Source organism: Phaseolus vulgaris, chromosome 8 (assembly GCF_000499845.2).
Source record: "Phaseolus vulgaris cultivar G19833 chromosome 8, P. vulgaris v2.0, whole genome shotgun sequence".
NCBI classification, from domain to species: Eukaryota; Viridiplantae; Streptophyta; class Magnoliopsida; order Fabales; family Fabaceae; genus Phaseolus; species Phaseolus vulgaris.
Window position 1 is genome coordinate 14,684,026 of NC_023752.2, and position 22,485 is coordinate 14,706,510.

Below are 22,485 nucleotides of genomic sequence, written 5' to 3' on the forward strand. Positions count from 1 at the left end.
ACAAGGGCTGCACCTTAATTTATAGCCTAAGGTGCTGAAATGTAAGCTACACAAATTCAAAAAACTCCCTCCTAAAAGCTTCTAGAATTGGCGCCTAAAACAATGCATGAGGAAGGTGTGATCCCTTCTCTCACTTTGGCACCTCCTTATTTACTCCTACACCTATCTACTAACACACCCCCCCTAAAACTCCTAACTAAAGACTAAAAGATGCTTTAACAATAGAGGTTTCTAATGTTTCCCTCTAAGCACCTTCAACAATATTCTTTATTATTTAATACTTGGCCTTGCCCTTCATGAGATGAACTTGGGCTTTTTGGGCTTTGGCCTTCTTGGGCTTGGGCTTGGGCTTTGGGCCTCATCTTTTGCAAAGAATAATAAGAAGAACTTTAAATGTGAGGGCGAATGATCTTGTCCTTCATTATTAAAAGCCTTCTTTATTTGATTCGCATCATTATGCATTGTATAATGTGGCAGTTTTAAGCGTGTAATTTACGTCAATTATAAATGTCGTCATTTTCAAACTGGTAAATCAATTCCAATGTAAATTGTGACATTTATAAACGCCACTTAATACAATATAGTATGACGTTTATGATAAACTTTATGACTGTGATAATTCAAATATTAAATATTTAATTTTATTTTTAATATTTATAATAATTTATTTAATTCTGTTTTATAATTTAATTTCATAATATTATTTAATTTCATATTATAATTAAATTTCAGTACACAGTTAATTTTCATAATATAATTAAATTATAACATAAACTAATTTCATAATACAATTATGCTTCATAATATAATTAAAATTGATAAACATAATCAATAGATGACTTCATTCATACATTAAGAGAACAAAGTTGATAATGTCAAAATAATCCAAACAACAAGTAAAGTAAATTGTCAAAATATAATTTGTTTCATATTTGAACATATTAAAACTAAAGTCATAATCCTAATTCTAATTTGTCTTGTTGCCTCCACTTGATCCAATAATATTCTGGTTTGGTGATGGAGCACCACTTCTAACATTCAGTGCCTGAAATAAATAAAAATATGTTTAGAGTTAATTTTCAATTTTTAAAAAATAAATGAAAATAATATTATAATAAAGTTTTAAGGACTGAAAACAATAGTATAACATTTTTAGAACTATAAACATAAATTCTTCCTGAATAAGACTTGCAATGCAAACTAATGTAAGTGCTAATATATCCATAAGCAACTGCCCAAACAATGAATCAATATTATCCTTCCCAATTTTCCACATATAACAATAAAGACAATATAACAACAAAGAGTTTGAAACAACTCAAAAAATAGGCACATTGGTTTAAACCAATATGTACAAATGTGTTATTTGAAATTCCATAAACTGAATGCCTTTCACTTAGCCCCACTCTTAATGTGAAACTGGAAGTATATAGCCATATAAACAGTATAGTAACAGGAAGTTCACTATAAATCATAATAATAATAATAATAATAAAAAGTATGAGAACTTTACCATAATCAACTAATAGTCCACGCTTACTTAAGCACCTACCCTAATCATATATCTTTTTGAAAACCCTTTCTAATTAAAATTTAAAATCATATTAGAATGTTATTTCATTCAACCTCGAGTAGAAAAAAAATACTAAGAAAGTATAGATTGAAAGAGTTTCCATACCTTGTTGTTAGCAATTTCCTTGGCCTTTTCCTTAGCAATCCAATCATCCAGCAAAGAAAACAACTAATTAATCAATTTCTAATAGTAGCTAAAATGAAGGGGAAGTTAAAACCTAACAAAACCAAACCAAACCAAAGCAGGACAACCTTTGCAATCATCTCTGCAACACGCTTCCTTTTTTTCTTCCTCCATAGTTTATTCCGTTTAGACTTGTTTACTTTATTTGCAAGCCTAGCCACAATTGATTTCTCCTCCCATGGAATTGTCTCATGAGCAACATACCGGAGGATACTTTTCAGGCTTCAAACACTGTTCGTTAAATACCCAACAAAAAACAAAGAAATTGAAAGGTTTCTTAAGTTCTGGAAGAAAAAACAACCTATGACTTCGGAGGGTGGCCCTTCGTTGCGAAAATCGCCGCATCCTCCACCGCCACGACCAAATCCACCTCTACTGCAACCGCCACCGTCGCGGCCACTCCTGAAACCTCCACTGCGCCCACTCTTGAAACCTCCACCGCGCCCACGCTTCTAGGGATCTAATTATTTAGTGATTAGAGAATGCAGCCACAGAGGGTTGCCAAGACAATGTTCAAAGGGTTTAGGGTTTTGCGGAAACGCTGACGAAAATAGGTGTTTGAAGAGAGAGGAATACTTTAATGTTTGGGCTACTATTGGGCTTTTTTGGGACTAAAACACATTGTTATTATGGAGGGAACAAAACGCGGGAGATTTTTTATTTCAAAGGATAATTATGGCGGTTCTACATGCCACGATTTGAAGGGAGATTATGACGTCTATGAAACTGTCGTATTATACAGCAAATTGTGGCGGTTTTTAATAACCGCCATATTATAACCGCCACCACATACACTTTTTCTATAGTATAAATTTCTAGTAGATCATTAACATTATTCTTTAAAGTTAGGTTTCAATTATCATCTTCTCTAAAATGTATTTTTGAATTTTTTTTTAGGTGCAGAAAGCAAATCTGGAGGTTAGAATATCAAACGAATCTGTTTGTGAATTTTATGAGATTTATGGTGCGAATAACAAATCTATAGGCACACATATCAATCTAAATTGTTTTTTAACAGATTCTCGTCATTTGTTTTTGCGTTTTCATATGTGTTCCTCTTTTGCGTTTGATATTTGGTGTGTTTTGTTTGAAATAAAATCACATGTGCAATTACATTTGTTTTTGGTGAATCTTGCTTAACTGATGCATGAAAGTCTAATCAAAGTTGTTCAAAGAAACTCTGTGATTTGTGTTCGACGATTTCAACATAAATTTCTTATTTCTCGTTCTGAAAATTGAATTGGTTCATTCTCGAAGTTTTGCCAAAGATAGTTGAAGATTGTACGATGAACAATTTCAATGGATTGTTGAATACGTTGTTGAAAATGAAATTGTTTGAGTTGACTTTGTTGTTTTTGTTTGGAGTTGAAATTGGTGCATAAATTGATCTAACAAAGAAGCATGGGATGCAACCAAGGATTGCATCAATTACATAGATCTCTCCATGCAAAGAACTATTATCTCAATCCTAGGTAAGTTAATTACATATAATTTTTTCCTACTAAGTAGCATTATCTTTTTGTTGTCATCAACTATTTTTTTTTTGTATTAATTATCATTATGAAAAAAATTTCAATCCAGAGAGTGAGGTGTTGGTTGGTTTATATGAAACATCTCAAGGAATGTTGGATGAAAGAACAAAAGTTGCAATTTATCAACAACTTGAAAAGTTTATGGTAGCTAAAGGGCTTTTGGAAGAACATGATAATAGATACTAAAATAAGAAACAACCCAATAATTATAACTAATTTCCATCTTATATTATTATCAATTTCAATTATATTATAATTCAATACTTTTTTGTTTTGACATATATTTAGTGGAAGGGTTATTAGGAAGAAGGTAAAGAGTTACAAAGGTAGCATGAAAATTTTGAGCCTACATGTAGTGCAACGATGAGTGCAAGGAATTATAACACATTTGACTACTACATATTGAGAGAAAAAAATAGATTGGAACAACAAAGATTTTATGTATGTAAAGTACAATCTTCAATGTAAGATTAGATAAAAGAGTAGAGAAGAGAAGAGAAAAAATATAATCCTATATGTTTGTCAGATATTGAATTGAATGATGAATGAATCATTGAAAAAAGAAATTCTTGTTTGCCTATTGATTTCTCATGGATGGATGTACGAAGAGGGAACTTTAAACAAAAGATGACAGAAAAGTAATTATTTAATTTATAATTTTTAGTAAGTGGAAAGTTCAACAAACTATAACAAAAATATATTTGTTCTTTTGTTAAAATAGGTTCTAGAAACTTAAATGTCAATACAAATAAAAATGAAAATTCATAGTAGAAGATGAGGAAGAAGTTGAAGACATGAAGAAAGAGAATAACTTTGAAGATGAATATGACTGGAATGATTTAGATCTTAGAGAGAAAGAGAATGAAATATGAATGATTAGGATAGATTTTTAGGTGGTTTAGTATGTTAAGCAACAATCATAGTCTACAACAATATGGAGTAGTGACAACAACACTTATTTTATTTTTTTAAGTTTAATGCAAAATTTGGTTAGTAGCATATAGCATGATTACATGAATCTTATGGAACAATAATATTGTGTTTGAGGTTGTGTGCTTATATTACATAGTAAATACATATAGATCCAATCACTCTTGTTTACTATGAGATTTTTGTTATTAATTATACTTGGATATGTAATATGTCTTATATATTAAATATATATTACATCTTTATGCTTCACCGTAAGAAATAATTTACTATTCAAATAAAAAATCTCTTATACATAATTTGTATCTCAACTGAACAAACATGATTTTATTGTAAATTCTTACTATGGAATAAATATAATGCCACATATGAACTGAATGAAATTAGTTGAGAGATCATGAAAAAAATGAGGATGTACTCTTTTTAAGTACATTTCTAAAAAAACAGATTATTATTTGAAGTAAGATCTATGTATGATTGTATCTATCTACTGGAAATTTTGGTGAGTTAAGGAAACAAACAAGATTTGAATATTAAAATAATATAACTTTGTTGGAATATAGAAGTAAGAGAATAGAGAAGGGACATAATCATAAATATAGGGTTTTCAAAATGTCAACTAATGAAAGTATCAACTCAAAATGTTAAGTGTTGTTTCATGTTGTTGGATTGAATTCCCTAATATTTTTGTTCCCAAATTATATGAAATTATGTTTCATGCCTACAATTAGAAGACAAAAGAGTTAGACTTTGAATAGAAGCAAAACAATGATCAAGGACCATATCATGAGAGGAATCAAATTTTAATTATCAGCAATTGCTTGGAAGATTCTGTAAGAAGGCAAAACCCCTGTGACTGCTCATTCCAAACCAACCAACCAAACATGACAACAACATCAAGACAAACCAAACCATTTACCACACTTACACGAGTCACTACTTATTTGTTTTCCCTTTGCACATCAAAAAATTTCACATTCGTGAAAAGAAAGGAACAAAAAACATTGGAGAGTAACTGAGAAAGTGATGCAGAGCCAATGAACCCTGGCCCAAAAGGGTTAGTCAAAGTCAACATTTTGGAAGATCAGAAGGGGGTGGTTGCAGCTTCTGGTTGGCCCAGGTCCATCTAATACTAGCCATGCCATTCTCAATCCCCAACTTGTGTGGAGGTCCAGGTGACAGTGCATAAACCACACTCCTGTTTCAACCATAACTCAATGTGACATAATAACAATGACATTAGATAGAGACAGGCTTACAAACTAATGCATGATGACAATTTCATTCTATCTGATTTTTTGTAACAAAGGGACTATGTCATGCATACCTTCCAATTTTATAGAATCTTTCTAACTTTAGAAAGGTATATTTACATGGTCCTGAACTTTCAAGCATACACCTATTACTTTTTTAATATTTCATTGGCTCTGCAACTTTCAAGCAAAACACCGAAATAATTTAAATATCACCTTCTTAACATAGCAGTGTCATGTCATTAGTTTAATGTGTAGTGAATTTTTATTATAATTTTTTGTTTTATTCTTTAGAAAGTTTAAGAGTTTTGAAAATCATCCGTATCATCAGTTATCGATGGCATGATATGTATTTAAACATGTCATCTCACACGCTTGATGACAAAATATGATATTCAAATGCATGATACATTCTATTATCTTCGTATAGTACACCAACTTTATATAAAATTATTTGTATCTTTCTCTCATAAAACAATTTTCTCATAAGGGATTATGGGCAAATGTTCTATATGATACAACACGTTACAAGCATGTTGGCATTGAAAAATATACGTACCTGGGTTGTCTGCTTTAAATCGAATAGCAATCCAGCCACCAGCAGGAACACCAGCTGTGTTCCTCTCAACTGGTCAACCAGATTAAACTTGCAGGGTCATTGTTGGGTCATAGTTTCCAAAACCTTGCCCCACAATAAAGAAGTCATAACCATGAAGATGCAAGGGGTGGCTCTCAGCCCCAAGAATATTAGTGTCCTGCAACACTACCTCCACACTGGTATTGAACTTGAGCACCACCAACTTTGTGTCATTAGTGACCATTGTGTTGTTTGGAGGTGTTCCTGTGTAATTGAAAGGGTTCAAAGGGGTGGCAGGAAAATCAGTCTTGAAAACCATATTAGTCTGTCCAGAATAGTAGGCCTGCATGATGGAAACAGATGATGGAAGTGCAAAGGAAATATTGTTCACTGAGGCTGCAAACTTGGTGTTGTTGCTTGGCCCTTGGCACGTTGTGTTTTTGGGGCAAGGACTGGTCCCTAGCCCCACAGTGAAGAAAAAATTTCTGTCCACCTTCTGGGGTACATTGACAGGGAATTTAGCATTTGCCAAGCTTCTGAATTTTCCTGTGAAGTTTGCCACAAAGTTTGTGGCATTTATGGGTGGTAAAGTTGGTTGAGAAGGGTGAGATTTTGAGAGAAGAATGGTGCAAAGGTTGCTTGTAAAGGAGGATACCAGCAGTTGTGGAGTTGTCAAAGGTGCCACGGCCTGTGAAATAAGGTCTAGCAGCCATTTGGTATGAGGCATTGGAAAATATGGTTTGGTTTTGAGAAGAACATTTGTGGTTGTCCAGGGCTATAAGGAGTGTATCTGTGTCAAATGGTTTGGTGTATCTAGCATCTGCTTCAACCACAGTTAGGGTGTGATGGCTATGCTAAAGAAGAGCTCTTCGTTGAGTGCAGCATTGATTAGCCTTAGCAGATATGTCTTGCCTGGCTTCACCTTTAGTGTGTATGTATCTTCAAAAATCAATCATGAACTATCATAAGTTTCTATCATAGATGAAAAGGCACTTGTGTACTTTTGATATTGATTGTTACCAAATTAGTCTACTCTACCTATAATGAAATTTATAACTACCACTTGGTTCCCATAATTAATGATTCTCCTATCATATTTGTCTAAATATGCTAGAACTTTATACTTTAAGAAAAAAAAATGATTTTCATTCTCATTGTTTATTTTCACTTTAAACTATAGAATATGATTCAATTAATTTCTATTTTAAATATATGCTTGAGAAATAATAAAAACAACTCTTTTTCACTATTTCCTGCAGACAATTTTCAAAATAAAAACAATTCTTTTATTATTTTTCATTATTTTTTATACAATTTTGTATACATTAGATTATATTATGTAGTTAAAGACAAAATAGAAAATTGAAATAAAATTTCTCAAAACAAGTAGTCAATTTTCTGTCCTAGTTTTCTACCCAATCTTCAACCCTTACATGTGGTAAAAGTGAAACATGGGAATATGATTGTGAAATGAAAAACAGTTAAGATTATACTAAGATACTTACTGTATCTCTAAATAAACTGTTAATGTTCAAAAGTTCCCTACTCTATTTATCTTTCAAAAAACACCCTTTCATAGGATATATTGAAGATCCAACTTTTGGGTGCCATTATAGAAGACTTTGTTTTTTACCTTTAGAGGAACAATTATACAATGGCCCAGGAAATCCATTGATGGTGTATGCATCTGAAACATCAGGTCCCCCTCCATTCTGCAGGGCTTGACTTATTATAGCTTCTGGGTCAACATTAAACCATTCCCCTGCAATCCCAAAACCAAGTTACCACCATATATCACTAAATTTAACAAAATAATTTTATATCAGATATATGTGTGTGTGTGTGTATGAGATAGTATCTCAAAATATAAAAAGGGAGCTAATCTTGATCATACTATGTTACTTTAATTAAACTTAGTCTTGACTAGTTATTTTATTATTTGGTGAAGACTTGTTTTCTTCTATTCTCACAGTCAACTAATAAGCTTACTATAAAGTGTAGTAGGTACTAATTATACCAAAAAGAATGGGGATTTCTTTGTATGGTTTCTGGAATGGATAAGATTCATTGTGCTTGGGGAGGATGATGATGGGTCCATAAATGGTTGCTCTTAGCCATGATATGTGAGCATGCCAAAGCAGAGTTCCTCTCTGCCCAACGATGGTGAAGTTGTATGTGTATGACTGGTTGGTTTGTATAGGACACTGTGTCACATATGCTGGTCCATCAGCCCACCCACTTGTTATCTGACGGATACCATGCCTGCAACAATCCAATATCAGTAGAAAACTTGCATGATAACTAGAATATCACTTTGTTTTCCATGCATGGTTTGTGTAAAAAACTTTGCATTGTGAATAAGTCAGAAATCTTTATTGGTATGACTTTAAAAAGTAGTTATTATAGAAGATAGTCCAAGAATATTATATTCCATAATTTGTAAGAGAGAGGGCTATCTAGGTTTATACCAATGAATGGTTACATTGTTTGAGACATGGTTAACCACCTTAACCAGAACCCTATCACCTTCCCTTGCCACCAAACGAGGTCCTGGGAATTTACCATTCACACTCAGAATGTTCCTTGTGTGGCACAATCTAGTCACATTAAGGTACTCCACCTATACACAAACAAGTGAAAAAATTAGGAATGTAAAAATGAATGCAAATTCAAGTTTTGAAGTAAACAAAGTTGATGCTGCATGATGAGTTTTGTCACTGTACATTAAAAGTATAGTGCCTTGTTATGCTCAGCACAAACTCAGGAAACAATGCTATAACCCAGAAACCAAAGAGAAGAACTCTGAAAGATGCAAATGAAGGAAAGTGAGGTGAATCCATATTGTGTTGGTTGGGAAAAAATGAAATCAGATAAGATTATATAGAGAAAACAGTGCTTTGTCAGGTGGACATGGTTGTAGGTCTAGTTTAATTTTAGAGTGGACATGAAGTAATTAATAATTATAAGTTGCCATTATTTTAGTTTCACAATGACCCTTGAAAATTGGATGAGTATCTGCCAGGGGTGACCTAAAGACTATGATGACAACCCTTAAGACTACTAATTTTTTTCCTTGGACCTTATTTTTTATGTCTTATTATTTACACCTGTCTTAAGGCAATTCTAAGCAAGCAATAATCACTAGTTGTTAAAATCCATCATTTAATTTTTCATACTTGGCTATAGTGTCACATCTTTTTTTTAATAATATAATTAAACTTTTACTCAATTTCTATAATAATTAACATTTTACTCAATTTCCATCTCTCATTCCTTCTTATATTTTTTTTCTTCAAAAGATCCTTTTTTACTCCATTGATCTTCCTAATTAGTCCATTTATTAAAGGATGTTTTTTTATTTTATTTTGAACATACAGATGATGCAGGCATTCAATTTACACTTTTATTTCTTTTTATCTCTATCTTTCTTTTTATATCACCTCATACTAGCTATTATATTTATATTTCTTTCTATAAAGTTCTTTCTCAGTAGTATAAATTAGTATTAAAGTGTCCATCAATCTCTTACTCCTTGATGTACAGAAACAAATATGCAAGAGAGGAAAAAAAGTATAAATATAATGAATAATGAAAAGATAAGATAAAAAATAAACAGCATTAAATAAATATTTGTATAAAAGAGGTGATTACAGATGACAAAAAAAACTTTTATTGTGTGTATTAATTGAACTCTTCCAATAACATTCAACTTTTCAAATAGTGTACAAAGATAAAGATAAAAATAATATGTACATAATTTCATTATCATCTTCTATTCCAATTTTAAATTACTTATATATTTTTAGTGTATTATTTAATAAGTAAAATTTAAGTCTAACTCAATCTTACCAAACCAAATTGATATGAGATCTTCAACACATTTTTTCACGTTGAGTCCTCCCAATTCGTATGTGAGACAATATATTTATGGATGGTTCAATAATGGGCAGCGGGTGACTTGATAAGTCTAAGAAACTTTCAGTAAAATAAACTTTAAATGACTCTGATATCATCTTAAGAAGTGAACTTTAAGCATAACTTAACCTTACAAAATAGGTTCATAAAATGAGATTTGCATTCACTTATATACTATAAAATGTCTTATCTCTAGTCATTCAACTTTTTAAATAGGGTACAAAGAATATGGACATAATCTCATCATCAACTTCATACTCGTTCCAATTTAAATAATTAAAATATTCTTAGTGTATTTCTTAAGTCGAAGTTTTCACTTTATAAAACTGACTGAGATGAGTTGTTTATGTAATATACTCTGATATCATGTTAATAAATGAATTTTAAATTTAATTCAATCTTATAAAATTAGTTCATAAAATGAAATTTGCACTTTTTTAATATGAAATGTTTGAAATCTTCATATAGTATTTAATATTTTTAAATATATAATTATGCTTTCTTAAAAAATGTAAGAAAAAATCAGAAACTTTCAGCCCAGTCGTGTGATCAAGATGTGAACATATTCTATTATTTTATTTTTTTTGCTCCATATTACTCATTAATAGACAATTTGTGGATGTAAAATGAAAAGACATGGATCTAGAATTACTTAAATATTTTACAACCTTTAGAAATGAGGTGTATATATGTTCCTAGATCCGCTATAATCAAAGGTCCTTTTCAATTCTTTCAACAACACTACCAGTTCAACAACACTACCAGTTCAACTCACACATTACGTTTCCATAACTCAAAACTTGGCTTCATTCATGGCTTGTTGCTTTTAGACTGAGTTTCCCCTGAGTTCATTTTGTCAAAAAGGTAAGTCAAATCAATTCCATTACTTTTTTTTACATCTTTTCTTAAGCTCTAAACTAGTTATCAGATGACACATGTAACCACTATCAAATGCAAAATTATTAAAGATGAATTAGAACTTAATTTATTAGGACGAATGCATGTTTAAGCAAATGATTGAATAGTGACTAATTATAGATCTAAATATTGGAAGAAGCTGAACTGTGCATGTCATTTTGTCTATTAATTATATCTAAGTAGAAAATAGAAAGTCATAATTAATATCTTGAAATTGGGATAATATCTTAAAAGATTCAAAAGTATTTGAAATGATAGTGATAGATTTACAGAAAGTAAGGGTATACACTCGTGGGTAGCTAAGCCAAAATGTGACTGATAATAATTATATATAGAAAATTAGGAAATAAATAATGGATAGATGATTCTAAATAATCGAATGCTTTTTCATTTTTATTTTTATGCTTTGTTGTAATGTCAAGAAAATAATTGATATTAGATGCATTTTATTATCTCGATATGTGATCAAAGCTGCTTTAAGAGATTTATAAAAAATGAAAGGTTGAAAAACTAAAAAATACCACATAAAATGAATAATCCAATCAAATCTAGAACAACAACTACTTTTCAACTCTCATTTGCTTACCAAATTAAAAGAAAAGAACTATAAACCTTTAGTATTTTGCATTGTACTTTCAAGCTATGTAATAAAATAGGATAGTGTATATCATTTACAAAATTATGCTTTAACACCCTAAAATAAATTTCACTTTTTCATTTATTTATTTATTTATTTTTATTATTATTTTTTTAATAAGGTAACTTCTCTTACTTTGAAACTTTTCCATTTATTTTAATAATATACATATTAGTATTTTTTTTTTAGGTTATTTAATCTCTTTCCCACAACTGAGACTATCAAATAAAATTAGAAAAAAAAAACTAATAATAACAAATTAACAAACTTTAACAAAAATTACCAAAACCACAACTTTCTTTTTTCTGAATTAAGGTTGAAATTTTCATTTTTTTTAAGGAAATGATAACTTTTTCATTACATTTTTAATGATTTTTTAATTCATTTTTTTGGATCGAAATAGGACAAATATAGCTGAAAATCCCTGTAATGAAAGAAACAAAAAATATGAATTAAATGGAAAAAACTTTCTCACATTCTTTCTTATCCCATTTTAGAAAATGATGAATTTGACATAAAGTTTTATATATAACATAAGCTTCTAACTTGTTATAATTGGTTTTCAAGAAGAAATATTTCAAATATATGAACTTGCATATTTAAACTATATTTCCAATAATTTGATTTTAATAGTATAATGCAGTAAACAGATATGGAATTAGAAAGAAATTTAGGGGGTCAAATATATAAATTAGGGTTGGCTTAAAAAATCCATAATATTAAATTTTATTTAAAATATTTTTGAATTTGTATTTTAAAATTATGAAATGGTATATAATAAAAATATAAAATTAAATAAAAGCAAAATAAGTGTCTCTTCTTAAAACTAAAATTTGCATATATGAATTACCGATTACCTAGAACTTTCATAAACTTGTAATAAAGATAATATTTATTTAATTAAGTTTTTGAAAAAAAAAATCATATTAATTGTATCATAAAACTAGATCAATTAAAATAATTTATGTTACTTAGTTTTAGTAAATAGTAATAAACAATTATTTAAAAGTTTTTTTTTCAAAACTTTAAACAATGATATCTTTTGAATAGTTTAATTCAGACAAAAATCTCATAGATATTACTCACAATAACAAGATATTACACACAATCACATATATATCACAAACATAGTTTACTTTCGTTGAATCTCTGCCTAGAATGAATATAAACACAAACAAAAAGTCATCGACTAAGGAAAGGTTTTACTTTCACAATGAATCCCTATCGAGAAAAAATATATAAGCGGACATACAGTACAAGAAAATCATAAAATAGAAACTAATTTTTAGTGACAAAAAATAATTAGTTGCTATAGTAACTAAATTAGAGACAATTTTAGAGACTAAAAAATTTTTGGTTTCTAAATTAGTTTCTATTATTGTTAAATGGTTTCTAAATTGGTATTTAGTGATGATGGGACCACATAAGTTGGGTCCCATAACGGTTGGGCCAGGGTCTCATAAGGCGTGTGCCAAGATGCCGAAGAGTGGTCAGAGATCGATCACCAGGATGTGTTGATGTGTCCTCGACAGTGTAGAGAGGTCGGACATCAGTAACTCGAATAGTAGAGCTGGGCCACGAGAGGTGGATCCCAGGCCACACACTAGTTATCGGTTAGGGAGAAGCCTAGGTCACGAGAGTCCATGCGTGTGGTGTGGATGACACGTTCAGGCGTAACACAAGTAAAGAGCTATTGCAAAGATACGACCTGTAAGGGTCACATTCCAGGGGTGAAGCTGCACGCATGGCACGTGAGCAGCTAGGGCGCTCTCAGGACGGGTGACCCCAGAGATCAGGTGCACGAGTTGGCACCCAGGTGGTCATCCCGTCAGAGGTTGCACTCCAGTTAGGGAGCCTTACGCGCTAGGTTTCCCTAAGAGTGTGTAATAGCGGCGCTAGAGCACACCCTAAAAATCCTAATTTGGGTAGCGGAAACAGTGGAAACACTAGACTATATAAAGGGTAGTAATAGACCTAACAAGTTACGCTATTCATTTGAACAGCTTTACAAACAGAGTTTACACAAAGCTTTTACGCTTAACAGTTTTGGTGTTTCCTAGCCCTAAGATTGACTTGAGCATCAGAGTGCAAACGGCCTCTAGAGCGCCCTTTGTCTTTGTGATTTCAGGTGTTATATCGGGAGAAAGGCACGAACGAAGGCACATAGAATCGGGCGTGAGAGTACTGTGAGACGTACGAAGGCAACCGAGTCAACCGGTAGGAACATATATAGTTCTCAGCTAACGAAACTTTTACTTTTAGTGAATTCTTACCGAGAACAAATATGCATGCCGACAAAGAGTTCTCAACTAAGGAAGCTTTCACTTTTACATAGTGAATCCTTGTCGAGAATGAATATCAACACTAACAAAGAATTCTTGGGTAAGGAAGTTTTACTTTCATTATGTAAAAGTGTCGTTGAAAAATTCGCAAAATTAATATTAAGCTTGAAAATCGATAACTTATTGGCTAAGTGACAAGGTAAAACGAACATGATATATCCCGGTCACTTTCATTAAGTGTATCTGAATAACCAAATGGTTGTGTTGGCTAAAGCATTACAAAAAGGGGACTAAGACATTTACAAAAAAAAAAGTTACTCTTATCAGAAATAAACAAATAACAATAAAACCCTCAAGGTTCCACGACCTTCTCGACTACATCGTTCGCTCTAAGGGTAGCAAACTGAGCCGAATCCTCCTCAGCATCTAGAATATCTTCCACTTGAATAAAGTTTTCCTAGTAGAAGTCCTTTTTTACATCAAATTTCTCTCATTAAGATAAATTTTGTACAATTAGGTAGCCTGCTACAAGGACTTCTCGAAGTCAAGCTCATTCTACTCAAGGAAAAAATTTTGAGCATTTTGTAAGTCCTTTTAGAATCGCTCATTCTTCTCATACTCAACATGGTGAGTAAGGGCCATGTAATTCAATCTCGACAGACCTCTTGGTCGATAAATCCTTCTCTTTCTTCTCAGACATCAAACACCTTTAATGATAAAAGTCACCATCACCCTTCGCCTGAGTGAGCTTGGCCTCTAGTTCTTTATTTTTTTTGGCAGTGGAAGTGTTGGCTTCCAAAAAAGCTTGGTTGCTCACTCACTTAGTTGAGCTTTTAGCTTCTCCACCTTAGCCGAACCTTTGTTCTTTCTAAGGTAAGAGCCCATGCACTTGCTAATAATAAGGGTCAAAGCACACAACTCCACGAAAACATCGTGGAGTTCCTCTAGCGTTGCAAAAAGATATATTTCTTGCTTAAGAGTGTTAAAATTGACTAAGACCCTCTTGGCCAAATGCATGTTGTGGCCCAAGAATTCGTCGACGGAGGAACTTGCACCGACATTGAAAGTTGGATGAACCCTCTTCGAGGAGTGGCTAGAAAACAATTTGTTTGAGTGTCGATAAGTCAAATTCACACGATCTTTATCCTTCTGATTCTTCTTAGGGTTTTTTCGGGAAGGAAGTCAGTGGTTGGGAAAACTTGAATTGGCACAAGGCTCTCGACAACTTCCTTGCCATTTTTTTTCTCAACCTCAATTTGTCGCTTCAACCTTAGTTCCTTGAAATAGGCCTTGTCGCCTTCAGGATTCAGGGACGCCATTATATTTGCATAATGCATAAGTCAACAAACATCAAAATATAAGCAAATGTCGAGATAAAGAGAAACATATCATCAACATCAAGAAGTTGGAGAGGGGATAAATACGCCCTAGTTGTTGTTGGTTAGGGATTTTACGTAGGAGTTAATCTAACACATAAAAAATCTTCAAATCGTCCTCGGTCATCAATTACCTTGGCTACACTGGTTATTGTAATAAAAGGGAATCAAAGAGTTTCATAATCATAAAGTATTGGTGACCCTCCTTCCCGATTACGACCTTAAAGAACCCATCCTTGAAGTTTTTGTAATATGAGGTGAAGGGACCAAAAGGAATGTTCTCGGTTGACTGATAAGAGACAATCAACCTACCCAATCTTCAGGCCCAATGCTATAAATATGGAGAAAGACCTAGGGTGTCGGCTTCAGGCTCAACAAGGAATATTGTAGTCGAAAATCCTACAACAACGCCAACTATTCAAATGTAAATGAGTTCTTGAGACATTTAAAAATCGCAACACCCCTGCTGAAAAATCATCCAACAGAAATCAGACATGCACGTTCAATATTAAGCAAGAATGAAAATAGAAGAAATTTATGGACGAACATTCTTGTCCATGACAGACGGTATCAGAAGAGTTACACTTGCGTAAGGAAATGATATCGTCTCACACGTTATCCTCTAATATATCCATGCTAGCAGCGAACGATTAGAGCATGGATAACCACCACAGTACTCATGAACGCAGTCATCCACCCTCCCATAATTAGTTATGCATACATGGTTCTCACCCGAACTCTCGGCCTCAATCATGGATTTCACACGTGACGATTCTATCTCACCACCCACGTCCCCCCTAGCACCTAACCCACGATTAATGATAAGTGTCAGATTTCAGTAATATTTCATATTAAAATATTGGCACTTACAGATATTATTTGATAAATAACCATAATATAATCCCTAATTTATGAATTTAAACCTTTTTACAAAGTTTGTGATTATAATTTGAATAAGAACGATTTATTCCCAAACTTTTGTTAATTTCAGGATTCTAGGGAAGAATGGAGATGAATGGGCAAAAGGAGAATATACAAAGTTAAAAAGGGAAAGCTAGAATACACCAACACTCACCCAAGCTCGCCTAAACTCGCCCAAGCCAGAAGCTCCCAGAGGATCTTACCCAAGCGAGCTCAATCTCGCCCAGGTGAAATCACTCCAGTGACATTGGGCCTTTTTTCGTGCAACTCACCCAGGCGAGCCCAATAACGCCCCAGGCGAGAAGTCACTTAGCCCAAACCCAACTAGGTTAAATATGAGGCTTGAGGCACAACCCTAGACCTCATTGAGTGGATTGGAATCCAATTGGGAAAATATAAGGTGTTAGAAACCCTAGAGGAGGTAGTCGTCAAGGAGAAACATCCTGAATCTTTTTTTCTTGTTTTCCTTGTTTGTAATAGCCAACATGAGTCACTAATTCTACTATTTGGGATTGAGAGTAATCAGTTCAACATATACTACATCATTTCTATAATTAACAACAATTCACAAGTAATAAACATGAAACCATTTAAAAACAATTCACAATGTTAGTAATGGTACAAAATGTGTGTGAAAACTGATACACAAGACAATAATGTGCATTGTCACATCACTCCTCTATAACTATTTACTTAATTTTTTTTATTATTACGTACATATCATCAATGAATAACTTAATTTTTAGTTATAATATTTTTTAAATCATTCAGTTAATATATTTTTTTTTTATAAAATATCCAAACAATTTTATTTAATTTTTACTATTACTTATTTTGATATCTTTTTAACAAACAAAAAATACCAACATTTAATTTGGTACCAACATTATAATTTATTATAATTTTTTCATCCAAATTTTATTATAAAAATATATTTACAACTGTATTATAATTTATTCTCCACAATTCAAATTTACTATATATAAAAATAAAAAAAAGGATAATGTTACAATTTTACATTTATTTTACCCATAATATTTACTTACATCAAAATAACTATAAAATATTTTATTTCATTTATTTCTTCATAAATTTTTATATTTTTAATTTTTAATTTTCAAATTTCAAATTTTCTTCTATTTCAATTTTATAAATATTTAAAATTTATTCTCCCCAGTTTTAATTAAAATTTTCAAAACATTTTTTACTTAAAAAAGTTTATAAAAATTATTTATTTTATTTTATTGGTTCATAAATTTATTTTTATTCTATTTTATATTTTTTTTTCTTTTCCATTCACTCTAAGACAAAGAAATAAAAAGTTCTAAAAATCCATTTCCAAAACCCAAATTTTAAGAAAGTATTTTTTTTCAAAAATACAAAATGAAACTATGGAAAAAAAATGTTGGATAGAAAAATAAAAGTAAAAGGATGTTAGATGGAAAAATAAAAACAGATAAAATAAAAGTAAAAATAGTGATATATGAAAATAAAATCATTAAGCACCAGTTTTGAAAGTGAGAGCAGGAATCAAAGACCCCAACGATAAAATAGGTTGGTATCATTGGGAAAAAGATAAAGTAGAATAATATTTTTGATCCTTTTATCTTATAGAAATAGAGCCAATGTCAATATAAAAAGAAACAAATCCAATTCTCATATGCTAAATTATATTTTTGTCCTCTTTCTTATTTATAAGCCCCAGTTTCAATTCATAACAGAGAAACAAATAAAACACCAACCCTATTTAACTTTATATTCTAACTTTGATCGAAATTAGTACCCTACATCTATTGTAGAGATCACCTTGAAAGAACCAAGATATTGAAACGTTGGTTTATAGGAAAGACACATGATCACTTATGACTAAATTTTTTTTCTAAAATAATGTCATACTACTTAACAATTAATTTTCATCTAAAATCTATTAAGTAATCATCCCCAAAAACAAGTGTTTAAGAAACTAAAACTATAAATAGGAAAACAAAAAATTCTCATTCTCTCCTATTTTGTTGTGTCCAATCAACAGCGTAAATCAAAGAGATATTTGTATGTTGTGAGGCATTGACTGTGTAAACATCCATTTTTCTCTGCACTCCTTTTTTCTGTTTCTTTTAATTCACTGCTACATGTTTCAGGCTCTTGACCAAGAGGTACAAAATGTGAATTGGTGAGTCATAAAAAGCAAGTTATGAGCACAAGTCAAGTGGTGAAAGGAAAGACTTGGGTCAGCAGCACAAGTATAATCTTATTGATAAAATATTATGGACGAAATCAAAGTCAAACCAAGTTGATAATCGCTTCGGCCCAAGCTTTCTTCTACATACCTCAAATTCGAACATTTCTATTTCCATTTCCATATAAATTATATTTCGTGAATAATTTGATCAAAATCTTGGAGATTTGTAGCCTGAGAGCAATCTTAGCACCAGTTATTCAGAATTGCTTATCTCAGTTTTACAAATAGAGTAATGTAGTTTTCAGTGAGTGAATAATAGAAAAAAGAAAAGTAAAATTCTGACATACTACTATAGCAGTAGCACATGAATGAAGAAGATAGAATAAGAGGCAAAATGAAAAACGGGAATTTAAAACACCAAATCTTAAACAACAGGAAATGTCAGAAAATGAAGCTAGAGAGTAGCCAATAGGAGCGCAAACCCATGAAGGAAATTGAAAAAATAAAAAACGTAAAGGGGAACAAATAAATACATCATCTTACAAATTCTAGAAGAGTTCGCATCAACCCAAAGCATATAATATGTAACTCATCATCAGCTAACACCTACGACATACCAAAAAAGGAATACCCACAAAATAACACTACAAATAATTATTCTTTATATATATATATATTATCAAACTAATAAATAGTTAATTAAATACTCTTCTTTACTTCTAAAAGTAACAAACCAAATTCAGATACTCCTCAAAAATATAAAAAAAGTTGCTACTACTTTGTTAAACACATGCTTCTTTCCTGGCTTGAACTGAAAACAAGGAATCAAGATCAGGTGGGTGGAAATACCCCTCCTTCGGCGGCGTTCGTCTCTTTCCGGCCACCGGCTTCTTCCTTGGAGGCGGCGGCGGGCAGATAAAAATTGCAGGAATCTGATTCTGCACCAACCTCGGCGTTCTGCACTCGTCTTCCCACTCCATGACACCCCACTTAGCCAAATCCCAATCCAACACTATCTTCAGACACCCTTTTGCCCTTTCTTTCAGAATCCAAAACCCCAAAAAAAATCACCGAAAAAGTGCGGGCTTTCAAAACCTTGTAGCAGTGAAAGTGTGTTTTCAGGAGTAGGGTATATATATAAGTGGGGGAAAAATAAGAGCAAAATAATGCAAGAGTTATTTTAATTTTAAATTTTGAAAATTTGAAAAAAAATGATGGAATGGGAGAGGGTGGGATCGTGTGGGACGGGTGCAACGGGAAGTGGGTTTAACTAGCGGTGTGAGTAGGTGACAGCTAAGGGATGACAATGGAACCTGCCACGTGTCGAGTTTCGAGTGGACGATGATGTGGATCCCGTGGGCCACATTTCGCCGCGTTATTTTCAGGGGTTCAAATTAGGCGGCGCCATCAAAAGGTCGGTGTGTTTGCGCGGGAAGGGGCAAAATTGATTTTTTTCAGAGGTTACCAGGCGGTGAGTCACAGCGTGACGCAGAGGTGGGGCCGTGGAGGAGAACGGTGAAAGGTGGAGCTGTCGTTTGGGATAATTTTTTTAGGGACGGGTGAGGTTAGTGGTGCTTATTGTTACTGTTGGTGTTGCAACGTGGCAGTGGTACAGTAATGATGGGCCTTGTTTGTCGTGCAGTTGAAACATGGGCTGGAGTGTTAACAAATTCATTGAATTCCGCACTGACAAAAAATTGAAGAGTGAAGAATAGCAGGGCCTAATGTTGATTCCAGATCTGTCATCTGTGATAGTTTTTTTCTGGACACAAAAACAAGAAGAGTGCATAGAATTATTCAGAACAGTATCATCATAGATATGGAGTGAGGTAGTGCTAATACAGATATGGAGTACTTTCGGAATTAATTAAATGTTTTCAAATTAATTCAAAAAAAATTCTTTATTCATATAAAACATATTTTAAAAAGTGATGATATTTTGAAATTATATTATGTCTCATTACAGTTATAAATTAGTGTCTTTGTATGATTATTAAAATTAATATTTTTCCTTTTTTAAAAGTATTTTGTATTATGTTTAATAATAAATGTGCTGGCAGTTTCTTAAAGGTTTTTAATTTAGATGATGTTTTAAAGATTCATTTGATATGTAGTTTAGATAGCGTGTATGTTGTTATCATTAAATTTATTAATTAAACATTGTTATAATTTTTTATACTTTAAAACGTTTGTTGTGTTTGTTCTTTAAATTTATTTTAGGTTTCATTTCTTTTAAACAGATAACTTTTTGAATGAGATTTAAATTCTTAATTATAATGATTTTTTTTTATCATATTCTTGTTTTCTTCAAACATTTTATCTTTTGTTTGATACTCTAAATTTTTAATATATATATATATATATATATTATATAAAAATCATCTTTAAAACGGATTTCTATTCATTAAAGTGTTTTTGGCGTTTTTATACATATTAAAATAAATTTATGTTGATTCAATTAGCATTTCATAACATGTTTTATTTTTACAAACGGAAACTACTTCTGAATAAATTAAATATTTGAAATTTTCAGTCAACATCTGTTAACTTGAAATAAATCTTAAAACTAACAATTACCAAAATAACTGATGGTTTATTTTAAAAATTATGATTTTACGTTTTAAATGGTTACAGATGGCCTTATCAGGGTATTATTGTCGTGTTTGAATAAATTTCTTCAAAAATATTTATCAAGTTTATATAAGTAATAAATAATTTATATATAAAAAATAATTATAGACGTTCAACATTAAACAACCTAATTTTAGTTCTCAGAAATATATTTTATTTTTGAAAAAAAAATTGAGCAAGTATTTACTTTTAGGAAAGGGTATATTGAAGGCTATGGTAAATGAAGAAATGTTGCATATTTGGAGCTATGTGATAGCATGTTGGTTGAAGATGGTGAAGTTATGGGTCCTACTTTGGAATTGTAAGGGGTGGCTCATGGTAGTATTGTGGGCAAACATAACTAGATAGTGACACATGGGAGTCCAAATCAAGAAATGTTGGGTCTCAAATCTCATTCCCAATCTCCCAATCTCCCAATCTCCCAATCGTACGGACAATGACAAGTGGGATGATGAACCAAATTATTTTGATCTTACCCTCACGACAAAAGTAGAACAATGGATGGTGATGCGTCAACAACAGGATGAAAAAATGAAAACAAAAATGGTGAATTTGGAGAGGAAGACCGAGTTAACCATGGAGTTGGATACAGATAATTAATGTGTCCAATATACAAATGAGAACTTGAAAAGAAAAACAAAAACTTAAAAGCTCTTTGCCTAGAGATGGTAGTCTGGACTATAACACTTTATTTTAGTATGCTCTGCATTTGAAAAAAAAAAAGTAGGTTAGGTTGACTCGTGTCGCATAAGCAGTGTGGAATTTGTTGGTTCGTTTTCTAAAAGGTTCGTCAGAATAAAAATTACACAAAAATATCATTGTTATTTTCTATTTTATTAAAATGGGATGCATCTTTGAATTGAAAGAATAAAATATTATGTGAATTATACAAATTAACTTACCTCGTCTTGTAACTATATGTAACTAGTATAATGGATTGTGGGTTATGCACCACAAGCATAAGTGGATTAAATAGAAATTTTTTTCCACATTTTTTCATTGAGCTACAGGTATGCCAATATAGTGTATCTTGTATAGTTATCCTTATCGTTATTTTTATAATGAAAAAAAGTAATTTTGATTTAGTTTTCTATACTTTTCGTTAGGAAGGACAATATTGAGTAGGTCGTACGCGTGCGGGTCGGCCTATGATTCATTAAGAAAAAACGTGGGACAGACTGTCTATTTTAACTCGCTAGCCTGCTTAGGCTCATCCTGCATAACCCGCACCCCCACGCGGGCCAAGAGCGAGACAGGACATGCTGACCCACATATCTTAAAAATCTAGAAATTTCTTTCTACACCTCCATAATTTCTTCTTGCACCTTTATATTCTAAAAAATTCTAAAATTATCCATTTCAAAGTCTACCATCTGGAATACAAATTTGTATTATGAATTATGCAATCTAGAATATTCAACAATCTAAAACACAAATTTTAACTTCCAGATTCTATAACCCGCCCGAAAGTTTCTGAATTCCATATTTCAGAATTAAAGGAAAAACATTATCAAAGGATAACTTGAGTATTTTTTAAAGTATGACATGCAAGAAAAAATACATGGAGGTGCAAGAAGA

General features: G+C 31.8%; 1 pseudogene; it reads right to left on the reverse strand.

Annotated features, from left to right (window-relative positions):
• Nucleotides 1-5,151: 5,151 nt before the first annotated feature.
• On the reverse strand, nt 5,152-8,890 carry LOC137826924 (laccase-17-like; annotated as a pseudogene).
• Nucleotides 8,891-22,485: the final 13,595 nt, after the last annotated feature.